We start from the raw sequence: 25,460 nt of genomic DNA, 5'->3' as shown, positions 1-25,460 counted from the left end.
TGAGATTGATCAGCAGTGAGACAGTGGCTGCGCCGCTTGCTGAGTGTTTTTGATTTTTTTTTAAGGTCACCCTCTCCAGAGCCAAAAGGCCACATCAATTTCGGAGCCCTCATGAGGAGGCGCCGCATATTCTCCTCCATCACTCAGCCTCCCTGTGGAGAAACGACATCTGAAGGTGTACTTGATTTGTGTGGAACCCAGTACCTTGCATGATCAGAATAGAAAATAAACAGACCCAACGTGGGGGAAAAAAAAAAAAACCCAAGAGACACCGGATCGTGTAGCGATGGGAAGGCACACAGCTGGAAGCAAAGCCATTGTCCCAAAAGAAGGTCAAACTTTCCGTTCTTTGTAAAACTTCATAAACAGAGACAAATCTGTATCAAATTAAAATTTACATGTATCATTGGCCTCAGACAGATCCACCAAAGATCAACTTGAGTGCATCCACATTCACTCATAGCCATTTGGAAAGGCCTGCTAGGACCAAAACAATGAGGCGGCTTAAGGGAACAGCAGTGAGTGGGAGGCCACTTTAAGATAACATCACAAAACACAGGGGGAAAGGAGGGAGGAGGACAGGAGTCATCAGAGATCAGGGTGACCCTGTGCCACTCAGGAACATCTTCTGCCTATAAGCTAAAGGAAATCTCAACAGCTTGCGACAGAGTTATCTACCCCCCCTCCACGTTAACGTCACTCAACCTTGACAGTGGCCATGCCCTCATATAGCGGGGCAAAAAAAAAAACATGGCCCACCAAGCATTTCTCAGAAGACTATACAGTATAAAAGTCCAATGCGGTGGTAATAGGTTGCACCCAACTTCTTTGTCAAGGGCAATATTTTCCCACGTTGCTGTTGTGTCTGAAAGGTACTGACGGGGATTGGAGTTAAGATAGTGAGTGGCGTAACAGAATCAGGCTGTGTGAGAAACGATTCACTTCTTCCACCCTCTTTGCGGTCAGACTCCAGACTGGATCAGACACGGTCATGCATGAAATCCTCCTTGAAGATTCAACACCATTACAAAAAACGAATTCAGATGCTACCTGTTTAACATGACTTCTGCACTTGCCCGTGTGTAAACTTGTAAAGGCCAGCATTAAATTGATAACCTCGCCACAAATGACTGGCCCGTATTGACCCCGTATGCTTGGCGAGGCCTAAGGACACGCTGAAATATGTCTGGATGGGATTTAATGCAGCGGCCGGCCGGCCATCCCCTTCTTAACCTGACCTCTGTGAAACATTCTTCATCTCTCCCTCAGGTCCTTTGTGAGTACAGCACTTCTTCACTTGATGCAGTCATTTGCATTTGAGCAAATAAATGGCCACCCGTGGCTCTTGGCCTTGCTACCAAGTGTGATTCTCCAGCCACTCTTCTCTGAAGCCATCCCAAGGTAAAGAGGAGGGAGGGGGTTGTTTGTGCTGCTCCAAATGTGAGGAGTGAAAGGAGACCGTGAAAAGTTGAAATGAGTTCAAAAAGAATTTTTTTTTTGCATTTAAATTCTTAATCACCTGCCATGCAAATGCAAATATGTACTGTATATTCTTGCATATTTTGAGTGTGGTACTGTTTTTTAAAAAAATATATATTTTGTTTTTTTTCCTCAACAGCTGCCCCTCTCAGATAATTTATGGTGTGTTTTTTCCAAAATAGGTTTTACCAGTTTTACAGTATAGCCACGAGGTTTCAGAAAAAACTTCCACCTGTTGCTGAACTTAACCTAATTAATAAATACTACTTAAATTATTATTAAATTAATAAGAATGTGTCTGCCTAGTTTGTTAGTGTAGTCGATCACATAGTGTACTTTGAAGAAGACGTGATTACCTTGTTGACTGGCAACCTCACCAGAATGATGACATGACTTTAATTCTTCAAATGGCTTATTATCCAGAATAATCAATAATCAGGAGCCACATAGCCATGATGGCAGCGGCAGTTGACATTTTGGAAATGCGCCGCGGCCAATCGTGCCAGGCCCGACCGAGACTGCAGATCAATAGCCCGCTAGTCAGTCGCCGCAGTGCAATCTGGGAGCTTCCTCTGGGTCACAAAGGAGTGTGGAGCGCAGGGCAGGGCAGGGGCAGGGGCAGGGGCAGGGAAGGGCAGGGGCTGCTCATGTTGTTTAAGATGGAAGCCCGAGCAAGCGCTGTGTGTTTGTGTTGCAGTCGCTGATGCGTGAAATGGAACTCAGGTAGCCGAGCGGGCCTCGGGCCTCGCTTGTATCTTCCGCCAAGTGATTACTTTACTTCATTGATTTTTCTCCCTCCTCCACTGATCTGAGAAGATCACTGGAAAGAGAGAGAACAAGAGAGGGAGAGCACCACGAGGAACCATTGATTGACCTCGTAGCAAGATTCAACGATTGACAGCAGAACCTTGTGCGGTATTGCTCCCTTTTAGCCCGTTAATCGATGACCGAGATCCCCCGTACATTCGGGGAGTATTGCTTTATAAATCCTTACAGAGAGGAGCGTAATCTTTTCCGAGCCAAACGTTCAAAAGATGGATTTTAGTTTTTAAGAACAAATTTCATGTCACATGACCAGAAGAAGTGCGAAAGGTGTCAAACAAATTGTAAGTTTCATTAGCATTAACATAGCAGTGACTTGAGGTCACAAGGTCAGTGTTACACTTTTCCTGCTCGCACTGCATATCAATGGATCTTCACCAACCAGATGAGCGCAAAACATGTCAGTTAGTCAAAGGTCAGCCCTTGCTGGAAAATAATTGAACAATCAAATATTATCCTCTGCCATTGGGTCAACATTGTTTTTCTTAGCCAATCAATAGAGAAGGTCAAATGCAGGTATATTGCTTGAGCATCGTTAGACACGGAACCGTAATAATTAAGACCCGAGACCTGTGCTTAACATCGGCAAACTCTGGGTCTAGAGTGATAAGTGCATGATCCTAATCAATAAGATGCACAGACCCATTGCCACTTAGGAGGAGAAGAAAAAAAAAATCAATATTGTTTTATTTGCTGTTATAATAGGCTTGTCCTGTTGCAAATGAGCTCTGTGGCTACCTTCAATGTCTCTGCTTGCGTCTAATCAGCAGGCAACATCTTCAAATTGACTGTTTTGTATATTGCTCTGTTAGGTTTGTGATTTTGGGCCTTCAAGCACAGATGGAGAAAGTAAGGTCCAAGGAATGTTAATGCTGTCAGACACAAATCTGTCAGCTATATAATGAAAAGCATTGTAGCCATTAATCCTCCTCATATGTTCTATAGATACAGAGATGGGACAAGTTAATCTGGATTTAGCAAACAAGATTCATAGGATTGAGCCTATGGCCATGTCGGTCAGGGTGTGGATGAGAATAATGATTTATAAGATTGGAATCAGCCAGGTAATGGATGGCGTCGGGCATTTCCGATAATAGAAGAAAAGGTCTAGAATAGAAAGTCATTAATAGACTCAACAAATCTATTCATTCACAGAAAATGTACCTTGTCCCTCCTCTAGTTGAATCATAGATCACGCTAATGTTCTGGAAGATTTAACCTGCCATTTTGACTCACTCTCGCCAGCCACTTTTAATTTTGGATGGGAATGTTTTCATCAGCCTGGTACTGATACTGTCTTAATTGTGTTCTTCTCAAATGATCCTTTTCCTTGGTTGGGTACGTGACTTTCTTGCTGGTACAAATGACATTGTGTTCATTCACATACGCAATTAAAACCTTTTTTAATTTTATTTGTATATATTTTTCGCAATAATCAGATTGTATTAAAAGTCTGATCATTTCCGACAAAACTTCCTAATAATCAGACAGTTTTGAAAAAGCTAAATCTTTATCTGGTTATGGCTAGCAAGCAGTCCGAGGTCTCGAAAATGAATCAAATATTTTGCGCCATTCTAAAGGTTTCTTGGAATTTTGAGCACAATCTCCAGCATTTTAATTCACTATGAATGCCTGATATCATTGTCAATGCTTATCACACAGGTGTTGAATAATCTGGGTTCACCTGAACGTGACCTGGTGAAAAATAATCCAGGAATTAGAAAGGTACTCAGTAAAGTGTCGCCCTTCCTTCATCAAATTTGAACACTGTGGTTTGCATATCAACACCAAGGCTGAGGGACGAAGAACAGCTTAAAAATAAATATTTCCTTACATGTCTAAAAGTGTATTTGAGAATTGCAAAAAAAAAAAAATAATACTCACCAATATATAATTAAAATGAATTCTTTGCAATGATGACCTTGTAATCTTGCTAACCATGACAACAAAATCATTTGTATACATTTTTGAAAATAGTAAATGAGCACAAAGGTCAAAAAGCAGGCAGGCTGCATCTGAGTTTGGACTGTGCCACCTTTCTGTGATTGCAGGTCCTCCTGAATTGTCCATTATTACCAGCACTCATACAAACAAATCAATAACACTGCACTAAAGGCTACTTCACCCCTTAAAGATTGAACCCCCCCCCCCGCTCTCTCTCTCTGTCATCACCGCCGCCACAAACTTCATTAGTGCGCTGCGCCAGAAAATATTTGCTACTGTATTGCTCCTTTGCCATAAGTCTCCCGTAGTTTCACCTAGGGGCACTATTTTGTTGTGGGCGCTAATAAGACTCCATAGATTTGTGTGTTATCAGTGACAGGCGTGGTCAGGGAACAGAAGCTCTCTCCAGCCTGCCACCCTTGTTCATCAGACGCTATAACCCACTTGCCCCCGTGGCTCCGGCCAACTGGCCCTTATGCCCCTCTGACACATCACAGCTATCCTTAGTGAGGGGTGGGGGGAGGGGGGGGGGGTTCTCTAATGCTGCTGCTGCTGGTACCCACAGCACTGCCTACTGCAGCCAGGCCCTCAATGGCCCTCGGGCTGTTCTGTCTGTTCAGCATCTCCCTTTAACCTTCATCTCGGAAACAATAAAACAAGAGAACAGACGGGAGGAGGCGGAGAGAGAGAGGGAGGGAGGGAGGGGGTGTGAATTTGTGTGTGTGTGTGTGTGTGGAGAAAGACGCAGCAGCGGCGGCGGTAGACATTTGACACATCTCCTTAAGCCAATGTCTACTTTATTATCTTTGGCAGCCCTTATTGGTAGCACTAATCAAGCGGAAGGCAGGAGCGCTGTGTCGGAGGCTAACACCGCGTGTGACAAATATATTATTAACTGGAGGGAGACGGGCGACCTTGGCCATGTCACCTGAGGACCCCACTGGAGCTTGCTCTGCCAGCAGGAAACGACCTTCATATTAAATCCCCGCAGAGGTCAATAAACTAAATAATTCACAAAGGTTATCATGCTGAAATTCGGCTAAAAGAGACTCGGCCAGAGATGGCAAATCTCTGAACTTGCGAGCGGGCAGGCGGCTAAATGAGAAATGGTGTCCTTGTCAGCGTGCAGTCTCTTTATCACGTTTATATGAGCGTGTCAGGGGACGATGTAAATCCCGAATCTCTCTATTTCGTCACTGCCGCCACTCTTCTATCGATCCGTCATTCTTTGGCAGAGATGCTGGGGGTTGACAAGGAGGCTTGGGGATCTGCTAACGCAACAGCATTTTTCAACATAACGACTCTATTTACAATCATATTGACAGCTTGCGTGTACAGGAGTTGATCAGTCCGACACCGTCACCTCATTTGAATACACCGAGATGGCAAATTACAATTATGACTACGCATTTGTGTTTCGGGCTCAACAAATCCTAAACACCACAAGAGAAATCAAGGCAAATCTATCCTGGCGGGCAGCAGACAGACACGGCGGCACAGTTAAAGGTCACACTAGGAAAAAGCAACAGCAGGGCGGGGTCAATAATTCAATCTGTGATATAGTGGTAAAAGGCTTCACGTCACCATTCCTACGAATGTCGCCAATTTATTTCCAATTAAATGATAGATGGATAGATATTCATCAAGTGACTCCACAACCAGTTAGCAGCGGCTAACCTGCTAATTATTTTGCAAACTCTGCTCATATTTTTATGCTTTCCAAACGACCGTTTGGAAGGAAAAAACAGTGCTCAATGTAGCAGCAATTAAAATGTCGTTTCAAAAATCTCGATTGACAGTCATTCTTGCCACAACGCTCAAGTCGCAATTCTGTTGAAGCGTGAAACAGCTCAAATGGTTCAAGTTGAATGTAAAGAGCTAGTGTCTGCTGCTGTCTTAGCATCATCTGCCTTTGAGGCGTAGTAGCAGATCGGACACATCAGAGTCATCAGGGCTTGTCATGAGGAGCAATCATGTCTTCAAATAACATAAACAACCCTGCTCCTCCAGGAACAGATGTGAAGAGATGACATGCATATCAAATTTCCTGTGCGTGCGTGTGCGCGTGGCGTATGTATATACGTGTCATATTAACGTCTGGAGAAGAAGTCTTACTTGAAGCATTTGTGCTATAAAATGAATGCAAGTGCTTGAGAAGGGTAGCAAAGAGAGAGTAAGGGATAGATAGAAAAAAGAATAAGAGAGACAGGTGGGGGTGCAGGCAAGGGATGAGAAGGATAGACTTTAACTGTCTGAAGGACAAAGCTACTGACCCGCGGATCATTCCGAGGATTGCCTTTCAGTTTCAGAGCAAGGTCAGGCTGCTTATTTTACCTCCGTGTTTTGGTTAATCTGTTTTTTGTGTGACACAAACAAACGCGCACGGCCTGCACGTACGCACGAGTACAACACGCACGCACGTATGCACGTACGCACGTATGCAGATGCCAAAATTAAGCCTTCTCATAGCGCCTTGAAAGAATCGCAGCCAATGTAGGATTTGCTATCAATAAACATTAGATGCGCTGGCTTTGTGCCTACATGACGATCGTACTTGTCAGGAATATCAATTGGCGGAAAAGGTCGTCACACGCAGCTAATGTCTAAAAAAAAAATAAGGAATCAAATATTCATCTTCATTTGAAACCATGCAAAGAATAATGAGCTGAAATTTACCTTTGTATTATATTGACAAGGCTTAAGGAGCTGACAGTTGTCATTGCTCGGCAGCTCATTAGTGGCTGCACTACATTTATGTCAACACATTTAGTGACAGTCAGAAGGGGATGTTGAAGCCAAAGCCATCCCGAGGGAGGGATGGAGGGAGAGACGGACGGGGAAGCATCTGCCAAGGAGACGCACCGATGGGCGCTTGAGCTACTGATGAACGCTTCCGTGGAAACAAAACAACACACAGCCCAGCTCGCTATCTATCCTAATGTGGTTGCAGGGAGCTTTGCAGGCCAAAATACTTATCCGTGTGTGTGTGTGTGTGTGTGCGGCACTGTGTGTGCGCGTGTGGGTTAAAGTGCCCCAGCATGTTCCATGCTGATCTGATAATGAGCGAGCAGGGTCAATAGGATGTTAACGGCCCCGTGGGAACGGCAAGTGGTGGATGGGCGGAGGAAGGACGAGGGCCTCGGGACAGCGAGCTGTGTTCGAACTGATCACCGTACGTGGGTGAGTGACAGCGGGACAGTAAAGTACCTCTGTCCCTGATATTTGACTCGTTTGCCGTGTCAAACCAAAGTTCAAGTCGAGCGAACCCAATAGTAACCCAAATGCATTCCACAGCTGACTTGGGTTAGGATCTCATAGCCCAAAATGGCTTCAATGTGATTTTGCTGAATCCAGTGTGACAAAAAAATCAGTTTGAAATATGTCATTTTTTATTTATCTCTCTTTTTATAAGCTCTGAGTCATTATGCTTGCAGATTTTAAGTAAGGTTACAAGAGCCATAAACCACCAAGATGAATTGGATCAGCTCAAAGATGAGTAATAGAATCGCATTCCACATGTGTGTCAGTGGGAAAACTCCATTTACATCTGACTATAGATGATCAAGAGCTTTGAAAACACACACACACACACAAACAAAAGTATCAGTGTCAAGCTGATCCAGTGGGTCAATGTGAGCAAGAAATGCTCGCATTTATGTGTGCCAAAGGAATGACACGGGGCTCATGAAGCGAGAAACTAAAAAAAAAAAAAAGGCTTGTGTTGGCAGGCATTTCAGTCAAATCCCTTGTCAGTGCAATGGCCCCGCCTTTGCCATCTGATATTCAAATACACAGGAAACTGGAGGAGAGCTCCTCCCAGACCACCCGCAGAATCACCGGGGATTAGTCAAAGAGAACCAACTGGGTCAACAAGATGCAGGGCCGGTGCATGCGCAGGGGGGGGACCACGACTCACGCTCACACCCAGCTCGCTCGCTCACGCAGGAGTCGGTCGGCCTAGTCCTGTCTGCTTTTCTATTCACACGTGTGAACTCTCCAACACGCTCAAACGCGGAGAGACAGCTACACTTACGCAGTGACCTGTTTTCTCCGTACTTTGACAGTTATCCAAAACAACTCCAAAATTCCTCTTGATTTTTTTCAGTTTCAGAACAGGCGGCTACGGGTAAAGCGCGGAGATGTAAACATTCCCACTGCTGTCATCCATCCGCCTTAAAATTGCCTTCTCTTTGCTTTTACTAGGTTAAAGGAATAGTAGAAAATGGATCAAGTGTTGCTAGAATGGAGAACTTAAGGATGTGTGTGTGCTGACTATTTAAATATCAACCGAGCCATGTCATAATCTTTAACAAAATGGATGGTCTTTTTTTGGTGTTGTTGTCGTTGTTGTTCTAAAGGAAAAGGTCTGGCGGCCTCAATCATGTCCCAGCAGCAGTAGCAGCAGAGTCAACGAGTGTTGAATGGGAAAGAGGACACCTTACTCACTGCGAGGGCACGATATCATTTTGCAAAAGCAGCACGTCAAGTCTGGACCATTTGATGCTGGAGCACAGCAGAGAAACCCAACACGAAGCTGTTGAACTAAATAACACTGACATACCTGCTGGATGGGGACTGTAGTATCAACTGTCTGTGCGTCAGTGGCCCACAAGCTATTTCTCAACACCTCATGATGACCTCAGTCAAATACGATTTTGCTTTCCTGGAGCTCTTTTTTTCCTGGGGGTGAAAATTCAACATATCGTGCTGATGACTTCTCAGACGAGAAAATATTGAAAATGGAGAGAGACGGACGGCGGCGTTGTACGAGAATTGTCTATCAGGCACAGTTTAATCTCTGTGACACACTTCAAGGACAAAAGCAGAATATTTACCGAGATGACTGAGATGGCTGTTTAGCATGTCTGCCATAATCCAGTCATAATCACTCTTGTCTGTTTATTTTGCACAGAGGTCAAGCGCTTTTTTTTTTCCTCTGCATCCACGCTTTGTTGCACCAATGAAGACACTTTCACTCGTTAATGAATAATCTACTCATCATCAGTCCATTGCTGTGTCTGAACCCCCCCAAAAAGAAAAAAAGCAATGTCATTGTGTTTTATGTTCATTAAGTTCTTTCACTAACCTTGTCGTCATTCATTTTGTGACACCAAATCGGGGTCTTTAACTAAATACGCTGTATTTTGAAATATTTGTTGTGAAACTCATTTACTTGTGTTTTGCAGTGTCGTATGGCCGAAGATGAACCTTCTCTGCAGTTTGTGCGGAATGTCACAACTGTCCCATACTGATTTCAGTTCAAAGGTTACAGTATGGTGTGACTTCCAAATTCCCTTTGCTACTTGCACCTGCCTCCTCCCAGAGAGCCAGGCCTAAACCTTGGGGGTGCCTGAACTGGGGAGACAAAGGTCAAAGGTTAATGTCTGCTGACACTCTGGTTCTCTTCCTTGGAGACAATCAGGCGTCTGAATCTAAACTCACGTCTGTTTGCGCTGCTGGGCCAATGGAGAGCAAACCTTTGACCCCCACATTCACATGTTTTCCATTCTGATTTTTGTTGACGTTAGTAAATGTTCAATAGAATACAGTAGAAGTGTATTGTATTATTTTTCACTAATAATACTCGCCACTTCTTTCACGCTAACGTCTGTGCCAGGATGCTTTCCTGCGCTTACCAGTTCCATCAACACAGCTCCTTATTATTATTATTATTATTATTATTATTATTATTGCCCTTGTAAGCTATGTCAGCTTTACATTTTTTTGTAAAGCAAAATCTAGGTTATGATGTAACTTCATGTTTTTTGCTATTCTTTTGCTGCCCGCGCTCTTCACAAGATTTAAAATGCCAGAAGAGCTGAATTCCCATTAACCTTCTAGTAATGACACACATTTGAGTAAATGTCTTTTGTTGCTCACAGCCACAATTGTTAGCAATGAGCCAAAGTTTGCAAGCAGCCGGTTAACCACGGTGCACAACCCGCTATTCGTCTGTCCCTGGCAGAATGTGTTAAATCACAAACATAAATAAAATCATAGTGAAATGTTTTTTTGTCGGTCAAAATGTTTCCCTCCACCTCAGGTCAAAGGACAGAGTTCTCGGAGCCACATTTCTGTGAAAAGATTCAAGGGCAAAGTTCAGCATGTTGGGGGAAGGAATGAAAGGGAGGATATTGTATCTCAATTTATGTGGCATTCAGGGTTGGAGTTCAAAGATGAAAGGTCACACCAGTGCAAAGGTTACAAGGCGAGATACCATCCAACATGCTCAACCAGTCAACTTCTGCTAACTTTAGGCCGCTCCGTGCCGCAATAATAATAAAAACTCCAACTTGGGCAAAAAACAGCAACTTTTTATGTATCTGACATTGGTCGGGACTTAGGGCTGACTTTTTTTAATCATGCAAATAGCTAGAAACACCCACTTTAAATAGTAAAAAAAAGAGAAGAGGTAGAAGAGAAAGAGAATGTAGCAACGTGGCATGCTCATGCTTTTGCTGTTTACGATATGGCCAATGACCTGAATGAATCTTGTATAAACAGCAGCACGAGGTTACACCAGGTTAGAAGGGACTGGCTAAATATAAATGGGCAAGAGTGTATCATGATGACAGAGCTATTGGGAGGTGCATGCGCACACACACTACTACCACTTCTACCTCGACAACATACTACTACTACTACTAATATTACTACCAATACTATTACTGGTGAGAGTACTCCTATTTTGAAAGAAGACAACGCAATTGTTGTCTTTTTCTTCCTTATGAGAACACTGATGTTCCCCTGGCACGCCTTCGAGACATTTTGTTCAAGGCCACGTTGACATGACAGACTGCATGACAGACTCAATATCTAAGATTAGCACAAGATGTTTGTGAGCAAGAAAAAAAGTGCATTTGCAGCATAATTGCTCGATATCCATCATAGCGATCACTTTTCAACCAATCTGGGGTCAATAAAAAGGGGCTATGGGCACATCTGCTGTTTGTGAATGACTTCACACTTTAGTGACATGCTTTCACACCTGGGAGCAGCCCGATCAAGGGCACCCTGCAGCATTTGTGAAGTTCATTTTATATTGGTTACTTTCTGCTGAAACATGCACCATATATTCAAGACTATGGCAGCTACTTTCATAAATTGGAACCCATCCAATCATTTTTTTTTAGATACGGTATGCTGACGTGAAGCTTTGCAGGTTGTTATCCTATCCTAATTGTACTGTAATTCTATCATGTAAATTGCGATATGCACCTTAATGCCAATCTGTCTTGTACTGTTCACGATAAATGCTTTGGGATGACATGCAAAGGAGGTTATTAGCAAAGGTGATGTCAAATTTATAGACGATGTAGCAAACGATGTGTTGCCCGGGACACACATGTTTCAAACAATAACATATTTGGCAATGAGTGAAGATACCGTCCATCTATTCTACGTAAATGAGAGTTCACGACAATCAATGATAACAAACTCTTCTTTCCTGTAAGTCATAAACATTATTTTTGGGTCATGCATATGACTCCATATATAAAATAAATACTGATTAAATAACTAAACATTCGTAATAATACTATTTGTTTTCATTTTAGAAAACTTTGAAAAAAATGTGCATGCATTACATTATATTTTATTCCAGTGCTATAAATGAGCAGTTTCTCTTTTTGAGTGAATTGTTTTTCCCCATATTTTTAAAAAACATGTTTCATGCGTGCACATTTGTCTTAATGCATCTGTCACATCAATTGACACGACTCCGATGACGTCACTGGATTTATATTCCGTCTACAGTCAAACACAAATACGTTATGGCTCACGTTGGATTGCCTGTTTACGATGCGTACTGTATCAATGGAAGACAAAAATGACCTAATTGTCACTTCCGCGTCGTGCATCCAACGTCTGTACTTTATTGTGCTTCTTATGTGGGCGGTGGAAGTGAAGTGCGTGTTTCTTTAAGGGTGGTGTCAAAGCAGCAAGCGGGGAGGAGGAGGAGTGTGATTGTCCCCGCTCGGTGCTCCACACAGGGGGACACCGCGAATAAACAATTCCCACAGACCATACGGAGCACACCTCCGATCGGACTGCACGAAGACCAAAAAAAAAAAAGAGTCATTGAGGCATTTCTGGACTATGTTTTGATTTGGAAAGCCCGACTCGCCATTTTTTGCTGTGGTGCCCGGAGTGACAAGACAGATGTATGCCGTTTTCAATGGATTTGTCTGCCCGTGTCGAATATTAATGCGCTGGCTGGCTGGCTGGCTGGACACCGCAGGTAGGCAGATTTATACACAACACCGGGGTTCAAAATAAGATTGCATAAAAAAAAAAAAAAAACCACCGTTACCCACAACGGCTGCAATGTGGACTACTCTGCCTTTTTAGAATGAATTTTATTGAGGGCAGGCGAGGTTGCTTGCATGAGTGTCATAAGGAGCGTATGGATGTAGCACCGAAAATGCTGCATGTGATCAAGTATAAAGCCGCCGACAGTCGCGATCTGCATAGCCCAACAATAAAAACTAGTCCCAGGCCAGGCGTATTTTATGCAGAAAATGTCAATAGAAAAAAAAAACCATGCAAGTTGTGAATAATGCATTGTTCACTTTAAAGCCATTGGGGGGGGGAAATAAAAGCAATGCACAGCGACTGTAACGTTGTCACATCAGCATCACAGTTGTTTTAACATCATTGCCAATCTATTGAATGATTTGTTCGTAGTTTTTAAATGCTACATGTGTAGTTCATCCCTGCGGGACTAAACAACAAGGCAGCCTCAGATATTAGATGGCATCAACAGTGTGTGTGTGGGGGGGGGGGGGGGGGGGTGTAAATATTTGTTAAATGTGATTAGCTTTGTAATTTTAATATGTTACCTTAGGTGTTTGCTTGCTGTTCGTCCCAAATAATGTTGATTATTTTTTTTGCCTTTGCATTTATTAGTTTTCTCATTCCAGGTCATCTACTCAGTGAGGACTGAGCAAGTAAGAGGAAAACAAAATTGGCCTATATATGTGATCTCCAAAGCCCAACAATTCATGGCAGGGGTCATGAGCCGTAAATATCACTTTTGGCTTGCCTTCCAACTACAAAATGGAGAGAGAAACATTATTATGTTGGTTACTTTGTGTTTATCATGGTGACGTTGGCGAAGTTCAAAGTTTTGCATTGTGTAAATAGCAGTCTTTGACTGGCCTTTGCGTGTGGCTGTGGTGTTTTAAACTTCAATGTCCTGTTGCTCCATTTGACTTTGGCAAGAGAGCAGAGGCAAAAGGTCATACGTTGAGCTTTGCGACAAGTTGCATTAAAGAAGGCAAAGGTTTGAAAAGGTCATGTTGGAAAGGCTCCCAGCGGAGCGGAGCGGAGCAGAGCGCCATGATGTTGCAATAAACGTCTTGAAAGGAACGATGTGTTCACTTCATGTGCCACCTTTCACAAACCCAATTTGGCGGAACTCAACTTTAAAAATCATGTAGAGAGGGTTTTAACTTTTTTTTTTGAAAGCTGTGTCTGGGGTTCTACCATTTAGCCTTCCTTTTGTTGAGGGTTAAGCTGCTTAATTATTTGACCTGAACTTTTTTCAAGGTTGTTCACTTTGCCCTATTCCCAGCCAAGCTGGAAAGTGGCAGGTTGCTTTTTGACTGATGTGCAGACATTTAGAGTTTTTGGGGAGCCTGCTGAAGATTCACTCAACTATTTCCTCTGTGAGTTTTTGTTGTTTATGATGTCATCAGGAAATGACATTTGCCCAAGAAATGCTATGCTAACACTTGAAAGTATATGCATGTCGCAATAATAGAGCAACAAACAACCACTAACAATTTTGTTTGTTTCCAAATGTCAGTCACAAGTAGAAGTTGAGTACTGAGTCACTCTTGGGGGCTTTTCTAATGCGCAGAAGAAGTGTCAAGGCATTTACTGCATTTTTTGATTTATTCCAGACCTGGGTGCAGCCCAACACTGTGTTTTGGCCACTAAACATTGTTCAAGGGCACTTTGACAGTAGACGTTAAGGAGCAGAAGTGCATTCTCATCTTCGAGAATCACACCGTAGACCTCAAACTCATTTCTCTAATTGTGTTTGGGCTTTATATTGGGAAGCAATATGCATTGAGTTGGTGTCATTAAATGTTCACTTTAATAGCTGTTTTCCGTTCCAATATTTTCTATGGGAAGCTTATGTAAAAACAAATTTGCCAATGTCCAATTTGAATTTGGCCTCGGAGCTTGGACTGTTTTTTTTGATGGCACTAGATTTACTCATAGCGTTCAGGATGGGCGGCGCAAATTAAAAAAACTTCAAGTTTAAATTCCAAGGTGAATTTTTAGCTTCAGAGACCTCAGTTATGGCAGCGTGATCTCATTCACAGACGATCCTTCTGGCTCCTGTTGGTGTTTCTGTCATGAACAGAAGGCGACCAAAGTCAATGGGATTCATTTTGATGACACGGCAAGAAGGGCTAAATGCGTTTTTACAGCTATCGCTCTTGGATGTGGGCTGGGATGATGATGGAATGCAAGCAAGAAGGATGGACACATCCACTGCAAGCTCCACAAGCCAGGGCTCATCTGTTGAATGGCTTTTCAAGCACCTGCAGCCCTCACCTTCACCTCCAACCCTGAAGCTTGCATGCGTCACCTTGGCACAATGACAAGGCCCCTCAATTATTTCTATCCATTGATTGTGACTGATTGAAATGGTCTTTCAATTATTCAGACTTTGCAGAACAATGGCTTCCTATGGCTGTTTCAAATTTCAAATGCATGTTTATCTGGTACAAACATCACACGTGAATCAACATTGGGTCATTTCTGATCATTTTCATTTATTCCCGCTTCCTTGTTCCTCATTCAGGTTGCTTCTTGATGGGCTGCATTCCATTTCACAATTTAAGTCATGAATTGTGACTTATCCAATTTTCCTCTCACAATGGTTTTTACTCTTATCACACACTTCATCTTTAGCATTTGTCACATTACTCTTACCACGCATTGGACCACAGGATAATCTTCCCTAGTATTTCTCATAAAATAGTTAGCGTTTATCATCCTGGATCAGAAGGAGCTAAAATTGGGTCAATAACAGACCAGTTACTTTTATGTGTATACCAGGCCTTTAACCAATTCACTGCCAACCAACCCAGTTAATATCTTTGACGTCAATGCCGCCGAATGACAAAAGAGAACATGCGAGTCAAGTCAATGTTAAGTTACCGAGGCTTTTTCCAAGACAAACAGGCCAAAGCACGTATGAGCTGCTCAGCTCGGAATCTCCGCTGACGTAAAATTGAGAAGTGATGTGAGAGGAGTTGACTCCCTTCCTGGCTAGGCTAGTGTGGTCACAGCAGAGGAGTGGAGTAGAAGTGACTACCTCCCCTGCTTCTCCTCCACCGCTTCTCCTACTGCCCCCCGGGCTGGAGAGGTGCAGTAGGAAGGTTTCTCTACCGGTGTGATGAGTCGGCTGTTGCAGTCAGACAAGGGGAAGGGAGGTCTCTGTTGCCACAAGCAGGCTAATGTCACACAGCTAAAGTGGGGAGTGATGGACAGAAAAATCAAGGATTGCATCTGTGCAAAGGAAAAAGTTGTTTGCGCCATTTCTTAACTCATTCAGTGCCATTATAAACGTCAAAGATATTAACAATGGTGTAATTGCCTCAGAGAATGTTGAAATATGTGCCAGAAAAGCCTTGTGATGGGACTCCTCCACCACCTTTTAGAGCTGATGATATTCATGTTGTCCCCCCCCAGTTATATAAATGGCATGGCTTAAGAAGTCTTTGTTTGAAAGCTAGAACAATGGGTCACACAAGTCTCCAGAGACAGAGGTCGGCTGTTATTCAACTGTGTCTTATTTTAACCAGTTTATGTGGCAGCAACGAAGGGGAGAAGCTGGGGGCTAAGTGAAAATGCCACTCATTCCCAAAGAGTCCCTGGCCTCTCTCTTCAAGGTTACTGCCTTGTCTTTGGAAGTTGAGGTATTGATGCATGAGGCTGTCTGGCGCTACATTCAAAGTCCAAGGCTGTCACTGGAAGCATACCGTGCTGTCCTTCCCAACTTCTCAGCAGCTTGTCCTTTTGAGAACCTTGAGCAGCCTGGGCAAGGGCAAAATGTCTGGTGCAGTAAGCCGGTGCAGGCAGGCAGGCAGGCAGGCTGGCTTTACGTAACGTTGTGCATGAAACATGCCTGTATGACTCCCTTGACACCTTGACACGGAGCAGCGCGGTTCACAGCAGCACAGCTAATGTACCTCTTGAACATCACCCCAGGCATGATGGTGGGAGGGGCTAGAGAGATCCCTGCAACTTAATTAGAGCTTTCGCTTTGAAAAGCTTTCATTTGAAATTACATTTTCCTGAGCAATTAACTAGAGAGGAGTTTTCAGAATTTATGAATGAATGATGGATATGGTGCACAGGCAGCAAGGAAGGGGGAGAGGGGAGCGGCAATGTATATGCATTATAGCTGGCGGGGTGGGGTGGGGTGGGGTGGGGTGGTGCCATTTTCATTCAGTAAAAAATGCTAAATCGACTCAAATTTGGATAACAATGCTTTTGTACTGTGTCGTTTTAAAAAGTAACTACATATACATTTCCGGATTAAAGGGGAGGTCAATTTAAAAAAAACTTTACAATAATATATTCTGTCTATGAAGGCTGTACATAGATTAATATTAATCTCAATTAAATGATTTCCTCAGTTTGGCCTACCTAAGACTTTTGACAATACTGCATTTACTCCTATTTATCCAATTTATTGAACAAATGATGAAATAAATTCCAACAAATATTTCTCAGCACCATCGCAGATCTGTAAATATATTTGGTATGAAGAACAAGTTGAGTGCCAAGTGACATTTTGTTGTAACCACTATATCCCTGACCCTTACTTCATTTTGTTAGCCCACTTCTAAATCCATTAGCAAGGTGACGATATTCAGTATTCAGAGCAGAGTAAACAGACCGCAACACGAGTTCAGGGAACTTGTATTTGCAAAGAGGCCATTTGAGGAGGAGATGACGAGCCCAGCGCCCGATGACTCCGGGCGGCCATATGACCTATTACTTAGGCAAAATGGACCGGTGACCAGAAGATTGCTGGCTCATACTCCACTCACCCTTCTGCCCTTGGGCAAAGGCAATTAACCTGGATTCCTCCAGTAAATATCCAGCTGGAGAAAGGAAAAGAGATGTGCAAGAGTGATCAGCGTGTAAGTGACTTTGAATGAAAGTGTCCACTAAGCAAGAAGATTAAAACAGATAATCAAATTAGAGCTTATGATTCCAAGCTAGGAAAGGCGGGACGATGAACATACTACATTGGTCATTGCCTTCTGTCACATCTTTTCCTTTGGCCTTATGTCGTGACCTTGACCTGATTCTTCAAGAGGCTTTTCAAGTAACAGTCGTGTAGTGTAGTAAATCCAATCATGTGGCACCCTTCACTCCTATGAGCTCTCCTTGACCTTCTATGCATATAAGGATGAGGTGGGTGGAGACCCTTCTGATGACCAGCTTTACAGCTGTCACTCAATTGGGTAATCAGTCCGAAGGTCAAAAAAGGGGTTGAGGTCATACCAGACTTAGCAACAACAGTTTGGATCTAATTGGGGACTTCCAGGCTACAAAGGTTGACTCTGATTTGAGCGAAATGAGTCGGTTCAGTCATCTTTTCAGGAAATGTTTCTTTCATGCCCTCAGTGATGCTAAGGGTGAGCTCAGCTGTCTCTTTTAGCTGACTTGCGTTATTTGTCGTCTGCGCACTCCGCCTACAGCTGCTCGGCACTTTTAACCCGGCCGGCTCGCGTTGAAATTATTTTTAAGCTTGCATGTTAACATGTCTGCCACCTTTATAGTGAGCGTATGGCCAACTAAATTGGGATCCGTCTAAATACCATTGCATCAATGCCCTTCACCTTCAGAATACAGTTAACCTCTATAGTTCAATGAGTCGTTATCTCTGCTGTGTATTTCTGGTTGTTTGCGTGCCAGACGCCAGCCATTAAAATACTTTCGAAGATTACTTGGAAAATAGCGCAAGTGCAGAACACAACTGTTACTTTTCCGATAGCTTATATGAGCACATTTAGAAAAGGAATAAATCAGGAGTCTTATTTATTTATTTATTTTAAATTGAGTATATTTGGGTTTTTGCACGTGCTTGCGTAACCGGAATATTTCTAATATCCATAGCTAAATAATCGAATCATAATCAATACAGTCATGGTGTTACATTTTATACACAACTTGTTAATTGCAAATTCTAAGACAGCAAAAAGTTGTATAATGAATTTGTGATCCATTGCACATACACGTACACATGCACAGGCAAAGAGGAAGTGTCACAGGGTTTTATAACGGTGTTTACGTGTCTGGGGGCCAGTGGTGAGTGGCAAAGGAGCCAGACGAATGCGCTTTATTCAGGCCTGCTTTCATTCTAATCCACCTTTTCTCCCATTCAGCGTTGACCTTGCTGCTTATGAGGAGGCAGGCCTTGACCTACATCAACCCCTTTAACAGGAACTAGAAACCTAACCAGCCTCTAATGAATAAATAGACAAGGCACCGTTTCTATTTTTTATATCATGTCATTTTGGCTGTCTGGTCTTTTTTGTTTGTTTTGTTTTTTGCACAAAGTATAATACAGCAACGCTCTTCAGCATGTCTGGCAGAATTGAAAAGTAGAACGCCATGCTCCATCAGTTGTTTTCGAGGCAACAACATGGTCTGTCTGTGTGCAGCGGCCGGGTCACCATTAGCACGCATGGGCTTAATACTGTGCTGGTGAGGTTTTAGCGGCAGGTCAACCCTCCTCTGGGTTTTAAAGCAGCAGCATGTCAATGCAAATCAGTACATGTGCAAAACAAGCATCTGCTGGAATAAAAAGGACCTATGCAGGCAACCTGTTAGCGCAGGCTAATATTCCTAATGCTGTCCCACTGTAATTGTGTGCTGAAGGATGTAAACAGTGATGAGTACGCTCATTTCAAGTCAGGTCCAAAAAAACAATTACAGATAATACACAGCAATCTGATTAATACTGCATTTGTAGAATATGATCCACTTGATTTAGCAAAAACACAATCTACAAGATTCTAAATGTATTTATTATTTATGATTGAGTTATTCGACACGAGTTTACGTAAGTCAACGTGATTTGTACTGACAGCAAGATACGGCATGAAGCTATTTGGTGACACGGCATGTTTCAACGCGTGAACTGCTTTGACATCTTTTCATTTTTCTTTTTTTCTTCTTCCGTGTGCTGTTCAATCAATCAATCAAATGAAAAACAAGAATGCTTATGCAATAAGATTTATTATAAAGGAAGGTTTCCTGGAGGTCAAAATGTGTTTGATTCAACAAATCAGCCATCATTGGTACAATACAATTAGAATAAACTTCCGCCTGGAATAAAACTCATCTTGAGAACATCCCATGAGCAAACGACGGTAGATGTTTTGACTCGACTTCCCTTGAACAAGAGCCCTCGCTTGGTTGGTTGTACATTTTGCATAGCAGACCTTGAGTCGCATTGTTCAATGTGTCTCTTTTAAAAAGCAAAGAGGATAATTAAATGTCACCCCTGTACAATTATAGCTCCTTAACAATAGCGAAAGAATGGTTGCTAGGTGACACTAAGGCCCCATTGAATGATGATTTTTGCCTGCCTTGTTAATATTTTAAAAGAGCAGTCAAAGGTGTGTGTTGATTAATAACCACACAAAGGCTTCAAGAGAGAATTCTGCCGGATTATAGCCTTACTGTAGTATTCCCATTTGAAAACGTGCCAGTCCAAGAGATCCATCCGTGCCAATGTATAGAAGGATTACAAAAGCAATGCAAGCTTAATGTGTGTAGGGTTTGCATGAGAGAGCTGTGCGTGATCACAAATATATCATGACCTGAACAAACCCACACAGCGGCAGGCAGGCAGGCAAGGAGGCAGGAATTCAGTGTCGTGCTACCAGAGGCACATAATATCTCGAGCCAAGAAGCTCATCATTTCCCCCCCTGAGATGACATGTGGTATTTTCATGGGTGTTAAATGACAGCCATGTACATGATGATTTTTTTCTTTAAAAAAAAAAAGGCAGATCACTTTCGCTATTCGGAGTAGCTGATGTGATAAGGGCTACCTAGAAGAAGCGAGGAGGTGCTTAGATGGGTGTTTAACCTCAGCAGCAGTTGTTGTATTAAGGCGTGGGAAGGATTTCTCCAAACATACAGCAGGCCAGCTGATAAAGGGTCGCAGCTATTCCAAAGGCCACCAGATCTGCGAGCTTGCCTTTTAAACTCCCGTTCTTTCTTTGTCTTCCTCTCGCTTATACTGTCTCCCTCGATCATGCTCAGTAGAACTCCTAGCACCATCTTAGGGAGGGGAAGGGGGAGAAAGAGAGAAAAAAAAAAAAAGTGGGTCAGGGTGACCTATTTTTTTTTTTTTTTTTTTCTTTCTCACAGTTCACCGAGGCAGAGGGTGGCGGTGTTATCGTCAGTTAGACGAGGAGCAGGGCCTGATGGGGAGGCAGGGCCTTGTCGCTAGACGCAGCCACTCAGAACTGGGTCAGCGGCAGAGGCTACGTCTTGTAAACGGCTTGTCATAGCGGGAGAAAAGCTGCAAATGAACCATAGATTATACGCCCCAAGCCGAGCGCCGAGGTCTCGTGGCGCTCCCGGTTGAAATACACAACGAACGCACGTACGTATGGAAGGAAGGAAGGCTTACAGTAGAGGAGCGTGTGAAGTACTGCCACTGCCTTTGAGCTCCTCTCTGGCCCTCTCAGTCTCCAGTAATAGCGTTTGATTACTGCAGTCAGACCTGACAAGCTCAAAGCCCCCAGCTGCATACGCTTTTAAGTAAAAGATCTTTTCACATTTCAATTTCTCTGACACACACGCTTTGCTAAATTTAGCCCGCTTCATCCCAGATTTGCCCGACTTGATTCAGGTCAGGTTATTTACTGTACCAAGTTCAACTATGGTTTAGAGAGAATGATACAGATTCTTATTCGTTGATGCAATTACCTCTTTGCGTATCATCTGTGCCAAACATAGAAAAGTTGACTTGATCTTTCCTCTTAATTTGCACAATATTACTGCTAAATGGGCTGAAAAGTTTGCCAGGGACCACAAAAATGCCCTATTTTTAGGAACACATTATTAGGCACATTTTTGAGAAAATTCAAACTTTTTGAGTGTGCCTTATAATAAAAAATGGTCATCTAGAATAGTAATATTTTTTAAAAATCTGCAGACGCGAGTAGATGGAAATTGTATTTTTAGGAACACCTGATTATTAGGCGCATTTTTGCTAAATCAAACATTTCTAAGTGTGCCTTATAATAAAAAATAGTCATCTAGAATAGTCATTATTTAAAAAAAACAATCTGGAAATGTACTGACTGCACTGGCGCTATTAGATAAAACATTTAGTCAAACGGAATGAATTTTTTACAAAACAAACACTGGGTTTGATCTCCTCCCTAGCAATAGTTGCTGTCATTGTTGTACTGTATGGAGATCCCCCGAACTGAGGCTTGTTCTTGTCTTTGGAGCAATGCAATTTTCAGGCAGTAGCGCTTACTCGTGTTTCACTATGTGGAACAAATCTGCCTGTAACAAATCTCCAAGGACACTGGTGCCTCCACAAACAACTCTGCCTGCTTTTTGGGGCTCTTCAGCACAATTTTACTTTTTCTGAGGGATACATTTTTGTTTTTGTCGCCCGCCCCCTCCACAATTAGCAAAGGTGTAATACTAACAAACAAGGCAATGTCCCGGGGAAGGACTAAACATGTCGGGAGGATCGGATTAGCGGCAAGACTCCGGCTAGAACACACACTGGAGTCACAAGCCCTTGGAAGCACTGCTGTAAGCACAACTGTCCAATGTTATTCTTAGCCCCAGAACCTGATGTCTCTGTGTGAAAGCCCCTTAACGTAGCTAATTGAGGAGACTGCTCATGGCTCATGTCACTCATCAACAGCATATGCGCCGTCTTTTTTCCGCGCTCGTGTGTGTCAAGCCGATTGGCGAGAAAGCCTTTGCGTTGATCATTGAACAAACGTCTCTTTTATTGCGCCACCTTTAGCAGATGGTTTCCAGGATGTGGGAGTTTGACATGGATAACGTTACACTTTGGAAAAGGTCAGGCATGGAGAGACACGGTGGGCCAGTCTCTTTGAGCTTCCAACCGTCCGATACGTGACCTTTGAACTTTGGCGGATTGATTTTTAAAAGCACGTTCACAAGGCAATCGTAATGGTTACTTGAACTTTGGTGGCCGTATTTATAGTCGCAGGAAGGGCGCCACAATATTTTCATGCCGATAAGAAGAAGTATGTTTTTATAACGGTCTGCACTTAGCTCTTGTTTAAGAGGCCGCCGCAGCAGCAGCACCTTGGACTTAAGTGTTTACTTTGGAAAATCAAAGGTCCTTATTGGGACGCAGCAGGTCAGCCATCAGCTTGTCAAAACACTAGTCCTAAGGTTCTTAAATCCCAATTGTGATTGGCTGCTCAGCAAAGCAAGACAGGCTGGCGACCCGCTTCTTCAATGTCTCACACTTGAAGGTTGGATGGGGTTGGAAGTTTGTATTTTTGCCATCGGTCTGAAAAGTTCAAATTCACTTTCTGACCGGTGGAAAGGTTATAGATATAGCATCCTGATAAATTTCCTTCCCGGGAAAAAACAGATAAGGACTCTCTCAGATTGACTAAAAGCTGTGGAGAATAGGTTGCGGGAGTAAGAGGAAGACCGAGATGTCTATCAGGCTGCTTTTTTTTTTTTTGTGCAGATTCAGTTCAAGGGCGCCCGTAGGCGAGGCAGCTCTCGCTCTTTCCGTGCCAATGCTGCTGTTCAAGGTCATATGAGCTAGCCCTGTGACATTAAAGAGGAACAGGAAAAGGGGAACAGGGGGGAGGGGGGGGGAGGGTGTGTAAAACCATCAACCACAGACATGTACACACACACACACACACACACACTGGTACACTCCACATGGAATTGCGCTTTTAGGTATGTGAAGTAACGACACTATGGATTTGAGAGCATTCATGCAGGTTTCCTCTGTGCTCATGCTTCAGACATGTTCAGCTAGACGTGTAGATATATTGAGCGTGCAGAAAGGCTGAGGCGAGGAGAGTCACTAAAATGAAGTTATTTAAAGAGACTGGCTTCCAAATGATCTTCACTTGAGAATTTCAGCTCACGTTGCAAAATCTTCTTGCTATTTGAGCAATGTGAACTCGTCTAAGGCCATGGTTGGTTGCAGCGGCAGACGGTTTCCCCCAAAAACCAACGGAAGTCAATATTTAAACACATTTTTAAAAAATATTAGTATTTGAATATTGTACAGTGGATTTGCTTTTTTAACATTTTCATTATCTAATAAAAGAATTCATTCCTTCAAGCGGCAGATTCATCCTCAAGGAATTAACCGTATTTTTTTGAAACTCTTAAGTCCTAATTATGAATTGCGCAAGTAAAAAATGCATCATGAAGTAGAAAAATACACTTGAGGATTACAAAGAGCTTGATTGGAATATAACCGAAAACCATCAAATTGCCTAAAAAAATAGGTTATGCTCAAATGTGTGATTATTCTGGAATGTAATGGATCTGACTTTTCTATGCCTATTCACATATTTGTACAATTAAATATGAAATTGTGCTTTCCGGCTATCATTTCAATCCACTTTGTTACGTCTAATTAAAGTCCCTAGGCACTGTACTCTCTACTCAGACAGGATTTACCGGATAAGTGTCCCTCACACTCGTGATCAAATCCTTTCCACCATCAACCACTCAAAGCTGGATTTGAAGTGCTTCAGAACCCTTCTGAACTCGGAAATATAAGGAGGAAAAATGTCTCCTGTACTCAATGCAGTGCCCCCCCCCTCCCCCAAGGTCTTTAATCAGAGCCCTATATCACCCGAGCTGGCATTGAACCATTCTAATGCTTTTCTTTGATTAAAGTAAATAAGAGTGTTTGACTGTACAATCAATAAGTACAGGCAGGCTTGAGCAATGAATTTCTCCAACATAAATCTCAGCGCAGCCATCCACGTGCCGACTTGTCTCGGTTTCGTTTTTGCTGATTACTTTGCCCATGACTCAAAACAGATGTGATAGATGATCCAATTATCTGCTATTTGTCCGTCATTTGGTATCTGCTGCAAGTCAAAGATGGTAAAAAAAAAATGCAACTGGCTACTGTATACATGTTGACTTGACCTTTGGGTTTGTTTTATTGGCCGGCGACAGCATAGAAAGCCTCGCTGATCCAAGTAGCATCCAGCCGGGATTATGATCTATTCCATTTTGTTATTCCAGGTCATGCTCAACACTTGTTTCATCCAGTTGATCAAAAATAATCTCCTTGACTGAAAATGTCATCTGTGCCTCTTTTTGTTGACAGGCCTCAGATAATAGACATACATGTCTATCTAAACTTTAGCTGACCTCGTAACTCCTTCCCAGCAAAACAATACGGTGACACTTGCAGCTGAAAGTGTTCAGCCCCTTCTTCCCCCCTCCCGTGTTGGACAGTAGGTTCTTGCAGTCTCCCTCTGTAATGTTCTGTTGTGTGCGTGTGTGTGTGTGTGTGTGTGTGTGACAGCTGCCTAATTGGGCATTCTCCCCTCGTCGTAGCGCCTGCTCTCCTCTCCTCTCCTCTCCCCTCTCTCCTCCTGGGCTGGGGCTGCTGACGAATGGCAGCGGATTACAGATGAGGACACTGTGACCTGCCTGACCTTGCTGCACAGCCGCGGGGGAGAAAGAGGCGGACGGACGGGGCGGGAGGGAGGGAGGGGAGGGGGGAGCAGCAGAGCACAAGGGGGTGGGTGGGTGGGGAAGACAGGGTGCGAGCGCCGCCGCCGCCGCAGAGGGGCGGAGCAAGCGGGGGCGGGTGGGCGGGCTCTGTGCTCACAGGTGGGAGGGAGGGAGGGAGGGAGGGGGTCAGTAGAGGACGAGGTCGCGCAAAGGTGGGGGCCATATGAGCATGGGAGGGGGTCTGCCAGGTGGCTGGGCTAGGTGGGTGATCAGACAAATGACAAGTGTAACTTGACAGGATCTGCCCAGCCTCCTCTTCCTATCCCTCCCTCTGTCCATGTCAGTATGTCAAGGACATGAGCCCCCAGCACTGCGGCACCCCCCCCCCCCACCCCCCTGCCTTCCCCCATTTTTTTTTTTTGTATTCGCCCCTCCCCTGATCCTCTTCTTAAAAGTAAAAAAAAGCAGCTTCTTCGCAACTC

The 25,460-nt window shown here is 43.4% G+C and overlaps 2 long non-coding RNA genes across 2 annotated transcripts; both read left to right on the top strand.

Moving 5' to 3' along the window:
• The first annotated feature begins 1,270 nt into the window (after window positions 1-1,270).
• On the top strand, window positions 1,271-10,254 carry LOC125982174 (uncharacterized). Its single transcript, XR_007486293.1, has 3 exons — window positions 1,271-1,401; window positions 7,275-7,425; window positions 8,604-10,254. It is a non-coding gene; the product is annotated as an uncharacterized lncRNA (long non-coding RNA).
• Window positions 10,255-12,034: 1,780 nt separating this feature from the next.
• LOC137840987 (uncharacterized) lies at window positions 12,035-23,173 on the top strand. The gene is made up of 2 exons (XR_011088254.1): window positions 12,035-12,484; window positions 13,167-23,173. It is a non-coding gene; the product is annotated as an uncharacterized lncRNA (long non-coding RNA).
• Window positions 23,174-25,460: the final 2,287 nt, after the last annotated feature.

The sequence above is a fragment of the Syngnathus scovelli genome, chromosome 15 (genome assembly GCF_024217435.2).
Source record: "Syngnathus scovelli strain Florida chromosome 15, RoL_Ssco_1.2, whole genome shotgun sequence".
Classification (NCBI taxonomy): domain Eukaryota; kingdom Metazoa; phylum Chordata; class Actinopteri; order Syngnathiformes; family Syngnathidae; genus Syngnathus; species Syngnathus scovelli.
This window is presented reverse-complemented; position numbering and strand designations above follow the sequence as displayed.